We start from the raw sequence: 14,783 nt of genomic DNA, 5'->3' as shown, positions 1-14,783 counted from the left end.
ATGCAGGGGTTAGAGGTGCCAACTCTTTGCACTGTTGAAAATTCTCTTATAACTTTTGACTCCCCCAAAACTTAATTATTAATTTGCCTACTGTTGACCGGAAGCCTCATCAATACATAAACAGTCAAGTAACGTATTTTGTACACTGTATTATATACTGTATCCTTACAATAAACTAAGCTGGAGAAAAGAAAAAGTCATTAAGAAAACCATAAAGAAAAAGAAATACGTTTACAGTACCGTACTGTATTTATTGATGCTTTAAGTTTAGGTTATCTGTTTATACACCATGAATTGTCCATCTGAAATGGTGGAAACCTAAGCTGCAGACCTCAATCTACCGTAGATATCAAGCAATTCAACATTTTCTTGTAAGGTCATTACTTTTCTCCACTTCTTGGGAACACTTCCAGCATCACAAGTGGCACTTTGTATGGGTCCCATGGTGTACTCAAGGTTTACGGTATTGCACTAAATACAATGAAAAATACTTGAGAACCGTGAGAGATCACTTTTTACTGTGATATGCAATTTACCAGAGAGAGGACTGCTCACACAGAGATGATTAGCACCACAGGGCATTTTAAGCGGATGCTCCCAACACTTGAGCTCACCACAACAGAAGGTGGCTATGCAATCACTACAGTAGTACAGTATATACTATAGTTAATTATATGCAGGTATGATTTAACACTGCCTCTTTACATTTGTTTACATTTCTCTCAATGTAAACAATTGAGAGAATGCATGAAGCAAATGGCATCATGTACAGTTTGCAATGTGTGCATAAGTTTTGATAAATTTTAAAGCCTTATAATGGTGTGTGTATTTTATGGTAGTAAATAATAAAACAGTCTAGTATCTACATATATTTTATGCATTCGTGCCATACCTTTTTCTTAATTTTTTTCAATGTTTGTAGACTATGTAGTTCACGTAACTTTTTTCAAATTGTGGGAAATCTCCCTGCCCCCGCCCCCGGCAGCCACTCGTCTACTTCCTGTCCCTACAGATTTGCCCTTTCTGGAATTGCATATAAATAAGATCATACAATTTGTGGTTTCTTGTGTCTAGCTTCTGTCATTTGGCAAAATGTTTTCAAGATATATAATGTTATTATATAGCATGCATTAAGAATTCATTCTTTTTATTTCTGAATAGTATTTCACTCCACAGATACCACATTTTGCTTATCCATTTACCAGTTTACAGATATATGGATTGTTTCCACTTCTAGCTACTATGAATGATGTCGCTATAAATGTTTGCATCCCAGTCTAGCTTTTGAGAGGCAAAAAAAAAAAAAAAATAGACTTCAAGCTTGGTGAGACTGGCCAGGTTTCAGAACATGGTTGGCATGAGTTACAGGCACAGTATTCTACGAATACTAAACATCTCAGAAGAAAGAAATGTCAGCTAGTACCAACAAGATACCCTCATGAATACAAGGAAATCATGAGACAAGACAGCAAAGTGTGGAAGTACTACTTCACAGCTCAGAGGCAGGACATCTGCGTTGCAGATGCCTATGACACTAACTACTGAGAAATCTACCAAAAGAAGGCCAGGAGAGGTCAAGGAGAAGCCAGTCGGCCTGATATACAGGTAGTAAAAATATCTTTAACACGTGCAGTTCCCTCCACCTGGAACATCTTCTCTTCCTCCACTTTTCCACCATCCTGCCCCTTTTATAGTTTCACACTCAAACAGTTATCTTCTTCTAAGATTCAGCGTCCTTAAAAATTAATTCAAACATCATCTTTTTGGGGAAGACATCATGTTTTCCCAAAGCTGTCACTATTTAGTGACATTGTTAAGCTCTGGAAGTATTTTCCCATTCAAATATTTCACACAGTTTACATTTGTTAGCTGACTTCTCTGTTCAGTTCACCGAGTTCCTAGCGGTTGTTTCATCTCTGCATGCCAAGAACATACATGATCCATAGTGCTCAATGTTTGTTAGAGAAAACAGTGAGTGAGTGATTTCCAGAGAGACGTTTCCTTAGCGGTCCGGATTTCTCAGAGAGCATCTCCCTGATCATTCTATAGCAGGGTATCTAATGGCCATATCAAGCAACTCTAAAAAACAACTCTTTAACTTCCCCGTCATGGCCACTCCCCCAGTCCCATTCCTCCCCCAAATGACCTTTTGGAAAATGGCACCATCATCACCCAGATGCTCACCTCACAACCCGGGAGGCGGTCATCCTTGATGCCTCCCTCTCCATCAACATCCTGCAGGCTCACCCGCCAGAACACAGCCCCATTTACAACTACTTTTCCTCCACCACCACCTCTCTAATCCAACCTATTAGCATCTCTTGCCCCGATTAACTTCCTAACTAGTTGTTACATTTCCACTCTCATCCCTCTATAACCCATTCTCCACACAGCAGCTGGTGGTCTTTTGAAAATAGTTTTTAAACTCTTACTTTTTATATAAGATTTTAGTTAAAAAATACATGGATACACCCTCCTTGTAAAATATTAAAATACTGCAGACAATGCTAAGTCTCTCTGACCACCAGCTCTCATTCCAGTTCTCACACTCCTCTCTTCAGAAGTATCCACGACCACCGGGGCAGTATGTGTTCTTCCAGGCCTTTCTCTACATACAGCCTAGAAAATATAATATACTGTGCACATCGTTCTGAGGTTTACTTTTTTCATTCAACAATATAATTTATGAGGCTTTTCATGTTGCTACCTCATTTTTTATAGTAAGTTTTTTTAAATTTTATTTTATGTCACGGGAGCATCTTTTATAATAAGCTTAGATCACAGTTTAGCCCTTCCAGTATCGTCTGGTACTGATAGCCATTTTAATTGTATCCAAAACAACACTGTACTGAATATCCTTGAATGAGCCCTAAGTTAGATACTGACAAGTATTTTACTCAGACACAGTTTCATAAAGTTAACCTCAGAAAGCACTGCCTGCTATGCAGCTCCTGCAGTAAGGGAACTTGAGGCCATAGTGCCTTAGCCTTACTTGCAGTTCTCGATTATGCACCCTGAAGCCTGCTGCTTCCGAAGGGAGAGCTCAGCTAGATCAGACTTGAGTCCGAGCTTCCATGCAGCAAGCTCCCTGGTGTAAAGGCACAGCTGCTGTTAGTGGAGAGTTATAAGAACTAACTCAGCCTTAATAGCTTGTGGGGAAGTATCTGGTGCTTCAGTTACATCCTCTGATTTTTACCTTTTTTTTTTTTTTAAGAGACTCTGGGCAGCACAGCAAGACTTCAGGGACTTTAGGGTCTTGCTCTACTGCTCAGGCTGGGCTGCAGCCTCGAACTCCTGGGCTCAAGTGATCCTCCTGCCTCAGCTTTAAGAGTAAGCTAGGACTTACAGGTATGTGCCACTACGCCTGGCTAATTTTTTTATTTTTTATTTTTTATTTATTTATTTTTTTTTAAGAAACAGGGTCTCACTGTGTTGCCCAGGCTGGTCTCAAACTCCTGGGCTCAAGTGATCCTCCCACATTGGCATCCCAAAGAGTTGAAATTACAGGCATCAGCCACTGTCTGGCCCTGATTTTAACTTCTTTTGTAGTCTACAGCTATTGTTACATTTAGAGACAAAATAAATGAATTTCACAATAAATTTCAAAATGTTCATAATGTGAAGTTGGTGTTATTTCAGTATATCTCAACTCTTAATCTTGCCTGGACAAATGCAAGAAAGTATGCTGGTTTGGCCACATGAACATTGCGTTTCTGTGGGATTTAACTGAACAAATGTCCTAACGTTATAGTGATGCTGTTAGTAGGGCCTGGTCTTTAACTAAGGGATCTCTACATAATTGACCTCAATGGAGTTACCCAGCATTGACTCTCAGTGATCTTCCAGGGTCCCAAAGTGAAGAAGAAATTCAGTTAAGCACAGGCCTTCCAGAATGTGAAGATCATGGAGGCAGCTGGCCAGATTACTAGACAATTAAACCAAGTCTAACTGCTTCCCAAAAAAGCTTTAAGAAGGTAAATGAGTCAGTCAGTTGATCTCAGTGCACCTGTAGCTTCTCAGGCCAGAAAAAAAGCACCTGCTGGAAAGCATGCTTAACATTTCAAAGATGACTATTTATAGACATCCAAAAAATGTATGCCCATGTTCATAAATGTTACTTTTTTTTTCCAACATCATCTAAGGCATTTTAAACTTAGATTCAAGTTTCTATTACAGTCTGTTTCTACAAAGTGTTCACTTTTTTATATATAATGTCTTTATTAAGGAGAGGAAACATCCTTCTTATTTATTCTTCAACCTTGTTAAACACCAAAGGAGCTTCTGACCAAAGGTCCTACAATTTCCTTCTTTGATTTCTTTGTATTAAATTGTTTTCTATTAAATTTACAAAGGTACTATTTTTATTGTCATAATCTGACTCTTTTGTGTTATGCATATATTTCACCAAGACCAATTTGAATTTTTTTCTAAACACATTTTTAGTGACCAAATGATTTCACAGATCATCATGCATGATCCTCAGCCTTGAGATTTTTACATGATTATTTCACTTTATTCTCTAGTTGACATTGTAATACAAGCTAGAAGGAGACACCTGTTGTGGAAGTCACAGATTTACAGGTTGCTTATTACCACAGCAGAGCTGACTAATGCATGAGTCTATCTAAAGTAGTCACTATCTATCATGGCATACAGTTTATTTCTTTAATACTATTATCATGTCTGAATTTATCTCCTTTATTGCTCTAGTCCTCCTTCCTACCTCCCCAGGACTTATTTTGTCCACCACTGTAGTCCTTAGTGGCTAGAACAGCGACTGCTGCTCATTCAACATGTGTTCAATGAACCTATCTTCTGGTGACCACCACATCTGCACTGGTGACCCCTTCAACCGTACACTAAGTCACGCTTAGCTTTTGAAAGTATTTGTTTTGCAGTATTGAAAAACTCCTCCATGAGGAGGGCACAGCGTTCTGCCTGGAGTGTGAGGCCGGTGTTGCTTGGCTGCAGCTGCCATTTGCCACTGATGATCATTCTTCTCTTCCCCTGTGAGAGTAAGAAGGAGAGGATGCAGTCTGAGTGGCTCAAAAAAATTAAAAAGAACAAAAATAAAAATAAAAGGGCTGGGCATGGTGGCTCACAGCTGTAATCCTAGCACTTTGGTGAGCCAAGGTGGGTGGATCACCTGAAGTCAGGCGTTCGAGACCAGCCTGGCCAAAATGGTGAAACCCTCATCTCTACTAAAAATACAAAAATTAGCTGGGCGTGGTGGCAGGTGCCTGTAATCCTAGCTACTCGGGAGGCTGAGGCAGGAGAATCGCTTGAACCTGGGAGGTGGGGGTTGCAGTGAGCCGAGATTGCGCCACTGCACTCCAGCCTGAGTGACAGAGTGATACTGCGTCAAAAAAAAAATAAATAAATAAAAATAAAAAATAAAAAATCTCCTTATCCTGGCCCTGAGCACAACTAAAAGACAAACTGAAAGAATCACAGATTTTTTTAAGCTCCAGGGCCAGAATTTCAAGAACCAACAGAAAACTAAGAAATGTTCCTAAGCAACATAAAGAATGGTACTAACATGTCACAAATCAATCCCATACCTACTATTTGCTTTGCTATTTAAACATATGATTGAATTTTTATAGCTTACATGGAGACTTTCCTTGGTGGCATTTCCGTGTGCTCTCTAGCCTCTATGTTCCTCTGGCATAGCACCAGATCCTCCAAGCACTAAAAATTAGACATATGGAATGTGAGGAATGTTTGGTAACTATACTAACTTCAGAGATCAGCCCTTAGTCATAAACAAAAATGCATGCCCTTTGAGCTTAGACTCAAATTCAATTTGAAGCAAACATAAGTCATGAGGCTGAATGCTGGCAAAGTATGCAAGGTGAAGTGGGGTGGGCTGGGATAACTCTAAATATAGTTCCTCATCACAGTGAAGACAAATACTGCTTCTTTGTTTTAATTGAATGTGCAAAGCACTGGGTGGCTAAGTTTTAGACTAGTAGCACCTGGGTTAGAAAAACAAACCATTAAAAAATAAAATGTGCTCTGTTTCCAGTGCTTTCACGAACATCTCCTTATCAGGGCCTCATCTTTATTTATCTTTTTCTATAGGTGCTAGCTCTGTTCAAGATTAATTAAAAGCAAAAAATAAAGTACAAAAAAACGATGCTTTGAGAAACTGTTCTAGTCCAAAAGAGAAATAACAACCAGTTGCAGCATGTTTACCACTATGGGATCGCAATTTTTAAGGCAAAAAAAGTAATAAAAGAATTTTTGAGGCCAGGCACAGTGGCTCACACCTGTAATCCAAGCACTTTGGGAGGCTGATGTGGGCAGATCATTTGAGCTCAGGGGTTTGGGGCCAGCCTGGACAATATGACAAAACCCCATCTCTACAAAAAATACAAAAAATTAACCAGGTGTGGTGGCATGTGCCTGTGGTCCCAGCTACTTGGGAGACTGAGGTGGGAGGATCACCTGAGCCCAGGAGATCAAGGCTACAGTGAGCCAAGATCACAACACTGCACTCCAGCCTGGGCAACAGAGACACTGTTTCAAAAACAAAAACAAAAAAATAAATAAGTAAACAAGAAATTTCGAAACTACATAATTCATGCTAGATGTCAGATGATGTTAGATATGCTAGATGTTAAATGATGTTATGGAACTTTTTTTAAATTTTCCATAGGTATGGTAATTATAGTCCTGTAAGAGAATATTTTTGTTCCTGGGAAATGTATGCTGAACTATTTAGGAGAGAAGGGTCATAATAGCTGTCTGTACCTTACCTTCAAATGTTACAGCAAGAGAGAAAATATAGACATAAATATATTTACCTTACATATACCACATATACTGGGAAATGTATGCTGAAGTATTTAGGAGTGAAGGGTCATAATATCTGTACCTTACCTTCAAATGTTACAGCAAAAGAGAAAATATAGACATAGATGTATTTATCTTACATATACCATATATACTTGTAGAATATTACAGAGACAGAGAGTGCAAAAGAGAGACAGAGAGAGAGAAAGGAGAAGGAGGAGGAGGAGGAGGAGGAGGAGGAGAAGGAGATGATAAAATTGGCAAAAAGTTAATTGTCAGATCTAAGAGCAGGATATATACAATGGTGTCCATTCTACTGTTTTCATTTTTTCTTATGTTTGAAAATTTTCAAAATAAAAAGTTGAGAGGATAAAATTCATTATTAAAGAACTTCCAGTAAACACTACACAGATTTAATATATGTGCTTACCTACATTCCCTCTAGAAAATAGCAGAAAGGGGATTTTTTTAAAGGCATAAACACAAAAGGACAATGGGAAGGTCAGCGGATGAGAACAACAAAATTTGGGACAGTGGGAAGCAAACTGCAGTGTGGTAAGTGATTCAGGAGATGTGAGAAACAGAAAGCCTAGGTTAGTAACAGAGAAAGCCCAGAAGCAGATCCATTCATACTGCAAAAGCCTGAAACGGCTCAGGAATTCCAGCACCAAAGACTTCAGACAGAGGGTGTGACCATGGAGGACTCGCCAGAAGTCTGTTAAGAAGCAGTCAGACCCCCTGCCTGCCTTTGCCCAACCTGGGCAGAAACAGAAGGTTTATTCTCTAGAAAGACTTAATCAGATGGGCTGTGGACTTCCAGGTGGCTGGGACTGCTGAAAGGAGTACCTTATTAAAAACAGGGAACATTATAGAGTGTGCACACACTGAACAGCAAGCATCCCAAGCCCCACTTCCATTACTCAGTTTGCAGAACCCAGCAGCTGGGCTTACATTTGTCAGGCCGGAGAACTGGAGGGTTTTTCCTGGGAAAACTAACCAGACCAAGAGAAAAGATCTACTGACATTAACATCTGGGAGTGCCTTAACAGAAACGCTAAGCCAGATCACTGCCATATGACTACCCCACCCACTAGTAGAGAGCTTCCAAACAGCTTTTTGTGCCTCATTCTTAAATATGACTGAGAGCTGTCTCAGTAGGACAGGCTAGATAACGCTGCAATAAAAAACAATACCAAAGTCTCAGTGGTTAAAAACAACAAACATTTACTTCCCATTCAAGCCAAGTCCAAAGTGGCTCTGGATGAATCCCCGGGCAGCTGGCCCCGCCCCCAGTGTGGAGCATTCCACACTGCATCTTGCGTGCCTGTGGCATCTCCAATCTCAACACAAGCCAACACAAGCATCGATCATCCAGGTAGGGGAGACGTGCACATCACTTCTGTTTGCAATCCACTGGTCAAAACAAGTCACATGGAGGCAGGGAAGTTAATCCTGTCTCCTGTGTCTGGAAGGAGTGAAGAGCCAGAATGGTTGGTGTTACTTATCTCAAACGCAAAAGCTAAGAATACTATTCCTCTAAAATGAAAGCAGAAACTAAAACAACACTGAAAAAATAAAACTGAAGAATTCATTTCTTCAGGGATATTGAAGAAAACTTCAATTAGCATATTAGCATATTCAGAGAGATAGAACAGGTTACCATCAAAAGAAAAATATGTGGCCAGGCACGGTGGCTCACATGTGCAATCCCAACACTTTGGGAGGCCAAGGCAGGAAGATTGCTTAAGCCTGAGAGTTTGAGACCAGCCTGGGCAACATAACAAGACCCCATCTCTACAAAAACAAAGAAATTAAAAAATTAGCCAGGCATGACGGCACATGCTTGTGGTCCCAGCTACTCAGGGTGAGGTGGGAGGATCACTTGAGCCTAGGAGGTCAAGGCTGCAGTGAGCTGTGATTATACCACTGCACTCCAGCCTGGGTGACAGAGCACCCTGTAGGGTGAGGAGGGGAGGGGAGGAGAGGGGAGAGAAGGGGAGGGGAGGTAAATAAATAAATACATAAATATTTGGAAAAAGAACTTAAAAATTCCTGGAAATGAACAATATGATGGCAGAAACCATCTATTGACAAATTAAAAGATCAAGTTTAAAAACTTTCCCAAAGAGTAAGACAGAAGGGAAAAGATAAGGAAAGTGAACAACCAATCTAGGAGGTCTAATATCTGACTTGTATGAGTTCCAGAGAGAGAGAACAAAGTAAATACAAAGAGAAAAATATTATCAAAGTACTAGTGCAAGAAAATTTCCCTAAACTGAATCTGAATGACACTGGTTTCTTGATTATATATGATCCACCTAGCACAATGGTTACAAAAGGCCTACATCAACACCCAACACTGTGAAATTTTAGAACATGAGGGCAAAAACAAAACCCAAAAACTTCAGAGAGGAATCAGGTCACAAAGAGGAAACAAACAAACAACAACAACAAAAACAAGAAACATAAAGCATCAGACTTCTCAAACACAACATTGGAAGCTACAAGTCAGTAAAACAGTACCATCAAATTTTTACTCCAAATTACTTCCAACCTGGAATTATGTCCCTAGCTAAAATACTAATCACATATGAGAGCAGAATAATGGCATTTGTGGAGATGCAAAGCCTCAACAAATCTATGCTCCCTTTCCAACGCTACTCCACCAAAACAGAGAATAAACCAAGAAAACTGGAAGACATGATATCCAGCAAATGAGCACCCAACACAGGAAAATGACAAATGAAACCTGCAAGATGACAGTAAACGGAGGCCATAGGATGACAGTGTGCAGCAGTTACAATGATTAACCAGGACAAACTTGAGATTAAGAACAGAAGGTGCAGGAGGTTCCAAACCAATAGAATACACAGTGTTGTGGAATGTACTGAAAGGAGATTTATAATCCTGGCCACAAATTGGTAACAGGAATATAGAGAAGTAAGCCAATGGAAAAAAGAGATGATTATTAACTACAGAGAAAACAAAAGGAAATGCAATCATAGTACACCAGATAGGTCATCCATGAATAATATTTACATAGTCATAAAAATGTAAACACAGACTACTGATTTCTTTACAAGGTGACAGAAAACACCAAGAGGATGAGGGGAGGGAGGCACATGTGCATGAGGAAGGCATAGTAAGAAAGCTGAATCCTCAACCAGGGCGGGGAGTCAGTTCTCAAAATCCAAAGCTAAGAAGTCAAGATAGATAGATAAAGTTATTTAAAAACACAGCGGCAAATACCAAAAGAAACTTTTAAATATGTAAATGTGGTCGACTCTAGAGGCAGTGAATCAAGTGTGGGGGACAGTAGTGGGTCACAGGATGCCTGTCTTTGCTTTGGGAACCTAGTTGAGTGTTTGTTAATCATTTACAGATATAACTTTGATTAACGTAAAGTTTTAAAATCTCCCACTAAGTTTCCAATTTTAATTTTAATAGTCAGAAAACTTTCCCTACCATGTTTATTTACCGATTTCAAATTTACCTCTAAAGAAATCTCATAAAACTTTAGTTACATTTGCTCAGAGATTATGTAAAGTATATTTTTCAGTACTCCAAAATACATAATATAAAAGTATGAAGATATTACCAATATACACTTTTAGTATAACTAAACTCTAGTGAATCTTAAATAAAATTTTAAAACATAAATATTATACCTTGTTCTTCCAGCTTTCATTTGGAAATTCCAGTCAATATATTGTTAAAAGACACCAAATAACATATATGAAAAGTATTCTATAAAGAGTTAAAGCACAACATAAATGTTTTCACTTTTATTTTTTAACCCTTGACCCTGCTCTCAATGAGGCTAATTGGAAAGACTGAGTCTAACTGGGAAGATAAGACACACGCAGAAATGTTTATAATCAAAGGCAGTTCGTGTTAAGAACCTTGTAAACAGTACAAAGAAGAAATGAAGGCCTTTGATTAGAAAAGCTTCCTTATGGTTGCATCTGAAATAATGGATGTCACTGTAAGCTCTCATCAGTTACCTTCTCTCTTCATTTTACAAAGTGGAAAACCAAATTGATTTGAAGAAATTACTTTTTCTAAATGTCATAATAGGAGACTGAGGCAGGAGGATCACTTGAAGCCAAGAGTTCAAGACCAGTCTAGGAAATATAGCGAGACTCTCTTTCTATTAAAAAAAAAAATTAATTAATTAGCTGGTGTAGTCCCAGCTACTCAGGAGGCTGAGGCAGAAGGATCACTTGAGGAGTTCAAGGTTATAGTAAGCTATGACCATGCTACTGCACTCCAGTCTGGCTGGCAGAGCAAGACCCTGTCACTTTAAAAAAAAATGTAAATAAATCACAACATGATGACTATTTATTTCTCTTCCCTGTTATTTCTACTGTGCTCTCAATAAATAGTATGAAAATCAATAGAAATGCAAAATTGTGTCATAAAAGTGCATCTCAGCATCCCAGGCTCCCCAGGTTTCACCTTCAGGACTTTTACCTCTCTCTGTGCCAACCCTCTGCAATATATGTTCCCAAGCCTGCTCTCCTCAAAAGTGCTTTTCTCTTTACCCCACCCACCATCCACGTACCCCACAGGCATCCTAATGACTGACTCCGGGACTTGAGAGCTGGAAAGTTTGTCCAAGGAAGCCCCTGAAACTGTTGTCAGGTGTCTGAAGAGCATGTTTGTGCAAGGCTATGGAATGTTTTAGTCTATACACTTTGAGCCTCAGTGAGGCCGAACTGGTTAGCTGGTCCCCCATTGTGACTCTAGGTGTCTGCCTCCTGAATCTGTTTTAAGACAGATAATGGATCAAGCATGACCCGCTATTTTCTACAGTGGAAATCGCTCTCTGGCCAAGGGCACAATAACTGTTAATCTAATGCTTGTGTCTTTTTAAGTTAATAAGCATCTGGAATACCAATCCTCTCCGCATTATTTCCGCTATAGCTTTCTGTTCACTTTTTCCAACAAACCAACTATCCTTCAAGTAACTTGAAAATCTACTTTCCAAATAAAAGCATTCTTTGAATTATACTGTTCTTTTGAAGCTCAAATTAGTATCCATGAGAAAGTATTGATTTACAGCGGCTTCTCTGCTTAGGTAAAAGTCTACCTGATTGCTTAAAGAAAGCTAGAAATCGGGTTTTCAAAAGTGTTCCTGCAATGAAAACATAATTTTACAAGAATATTTACTTGATAATATAATTATTAGAAATTTAGTAATTCACTGGTTTGAGGGGAACTTGCAGCACTTTATTTAATGCTTCTTTATGCACAGTCTTAAATCTCCAAAATTACTTGCTTCGTTTAACATAAATACTGTAGTATATAAACAAATTAGGCTTACATGCATAAAGATATTCACCCTATTATTTAGGTATCCCATGGTCATTCCAAAATCATATTTTTTACAGGGTCTCTCTGATGGCCACCCAAAAATATAATGATTAAGAAAAACACGGCCAGGTGCAGCAGCTCACACACGTAATCCCAGCACTTTAGGAGGCTGTGGCAGGAGACTCACTTGAGGCCAGGAGTTCAAGAATAGTCTGGCAACATGGTGAGACTCCACCTCTATGAAAAAAAAAAAAAAAATTTATTTTAAAAGCTTTGAGTCCATGTTACAGCTCTTTTAGAATTCATCTAGCAGGTTTTCCAGTCTTCAATAAATGTGTAAAAAACACATGAAGCATACTTGTCAGTCCTTCCTCAACTCTTAACAGCTTTATAGCAACACGTAAAATTTCAAGGAGCATCAATAATGATTAAGTAAAATTAAAAGTTTCATGTGCCGATGATTTGTAAGTTTATACCTAACTGATCAATTCTGTTGATTTTAAAACTTCTGAATGTTTTTTAAATATGCACATATAAATTTTAGAGGCTGGGCGCGGTGGTTCACGCCTGTAATCCCAGCACTTTGGAAGGCCAAGGTGGGCAGATCATCTGAGGTTGGGAGTTCAAGACCAGCCTGACCAACATGGAGAAACCCCATCTCTACTAAAAACAGAAAATTAGCTGGGCGTGGTGGTGCACACCTGTAATACCAGCTACTCGGGAGGCTGAGCCAGAAGAACCACTTGAACCTGGGAGGTGGAGGTTGTGGCGAGCCAAGATCGTGCCATTGCACTCCAGCCTGGGCAACAAGAGCAAAACTCTGTCTCAAAAAAAAAAAAAAATTATAATACTATATGCCATAAAATGTCATTTCATATTTAAAGAGTTTTCTAAAACTCTTGTATTCACATACCATAATTTGAAACCCTATTTCACTGAATGAGAATGGTATCTGTTGTCCTCATTTTTTCATTTTTATCCTTAACAATTTCTACTACAGCCAGTGCATACAATGGCAATGTCACCCAGGGATGGAATGATTAGTTCCATCACAACTAAGTCAAGACACAGACATTGATGTGACCCCAACAAAAGTAAATAATGGAGTCTCCAAAATAAAACTCTATAGTAAAGTTAAATACCCGCTGCACAAGAAACCACAGCATCTAGGTTCTAACCCCATCTCTATGAATAGCTTGCTGGGAGAGTTTTGACATTTAACAATCTGTCTGATTGCCAATTTTCTTCTTCTATAAAATGATAATGTTTGACTCAAAGATCCAAAGTCAATTCATGTTCTAAAACTTAATGATTTTTTTAGGTTTTGTGACATTTCACTGTACACTGTAGTAATTTATATCTTATTTTCCCACTAATTTAGAAATATATCTAAATGATCCTTAATTGGCAATGGGTCCTACAAATTTTGTTTTAAATCCCTGTTACCCAAAAGAGCTCTTTTTTATATCTCGCAGTAGATACAAGGATCTTTCTAAATCTTAAAAAAAAAAAAAAAGAATAGCAAAAAAGTCAGCCGGGCGTGGTGGCTCATGCCTGTAATCCCAGCACTTAGGGAGGCCAAAGTGGATGGATCACGAGGTCAGGAGATGGAGACCATCCTGGCCAACATGGAGAAACCCTGTCTCTACTAAAAATACAAAAAAATTGGCTTGGCATGGTGGCACACGCCTGTAGTCCCAGCTACTTGGGAGGCTGAGGCAGGAGAATCGCTTGAATCCAGGAGGCAGAGGTTGCACTGAGCCAAGATCGCATCACTGCACTCCAGCCTGGTGACAAAGCAAGACATCATCTCAAAAAAAAAAAAAAAAAAAAAAAAAAAAAAAAAATCACAAGCTTCCATGGCTAACTACATAAAATCAAGGTATCTAGTCTGGCATTCAGGATACTCAAAATTTGACCTCAACTCACCTCCCAACCTTCATTTCCAGTGATTCCCTTTCCTGTTCCCAAAGCTACAGTCAAACTAAACATGTTTTTTCTAAGTGCACCAAAGTGTTCCATCACCCATGTTTTTTGCTTATGCCATTTATCTTTACCTAGACTGTTCTCTATCTCCACTAAGCCAAGTCTTACCTGATTCTCAAAGCTAGGGGGACCATCCATATAATTTATCACACAAACTGGAACAATTTTGACCAGAAAGATGTTAATTGGAGGGGACATCAGGACATCCGGAGTAAACTGGGGCTGACCCAAGCAGACTGGGAGATATGATAGCTCTACACAAAGCCCAACTCAAATGCACATCTATCAGTAATAACCTCTCTCCCTTAAATCTCTGCCACACTTTTCACTTGTATCTCTTCTCACTTATCATTTCTGCATGTATTCGAGCTATGTGTATTAAAGGCTTTATTCTCCCTAACTAACCTGAGTCATCATTACCCCCACAATGTCTAGCATACAGTAGGTTCTCAATAAATGTCTAATGGGATGAATTATTTCCTAGGTATGTCTAACTCCAGTATATAAAATTAGGTTTTCTCGAATCAGTGCATGTCTTTTAAAAATCAACACCAGAGTTCACACAGAGAAGAACCACACTCCGTGGCCATATGAAAGTTCTGTGTTCCTCAGAGATGTCCCATGTTCATAAACCATGGTGGTTTGTCCTGATGTGAAACTTCCATGGTGCAAATGACAAATCC

General features: G+C 39.0%; 1 protein-coding gene and 1 pseudogene across 2 annotated transcripts in view; one reads left to right on the top strand and one right to left on the bottom strand.

Moving 5' to 3' along the window:
- Positions 1–14,783, bottom strand: part of WWC2 (WW and C2 domain containing 2) — a 212,587-nt gene that overhangs the window by 129,845 nt on the left and 67,959 nt on the right. The gene's annotated exons all lie outside the window — the stretch shown is intronic.
- Positions 4,862–5,045, top strand: LOC112133332 (small nucleolar RNA U3; annotated as a pseudogene).

This window comes from Pongo abelii, chromosome 3 (genome assembly GCF_028885655.2).
Source record: "Pongo abelii isolate AG06213 chromosome 3, NHGRI_mPonAbe1-v2.0_pri, whole genome shotgun sequence".
In the NCBI taxonomy this organism is placed as follows: Eukaryota; Metazoa; Chordata; class Mammalia; order Primates; family Hominidae; genus Pongo; species Pongo abelii.
The sequence above is the reverse complement of the archived record's forward strand: the minus strand, read 5'-3'. Positions and strand labels throughout refer to the sequence as shown.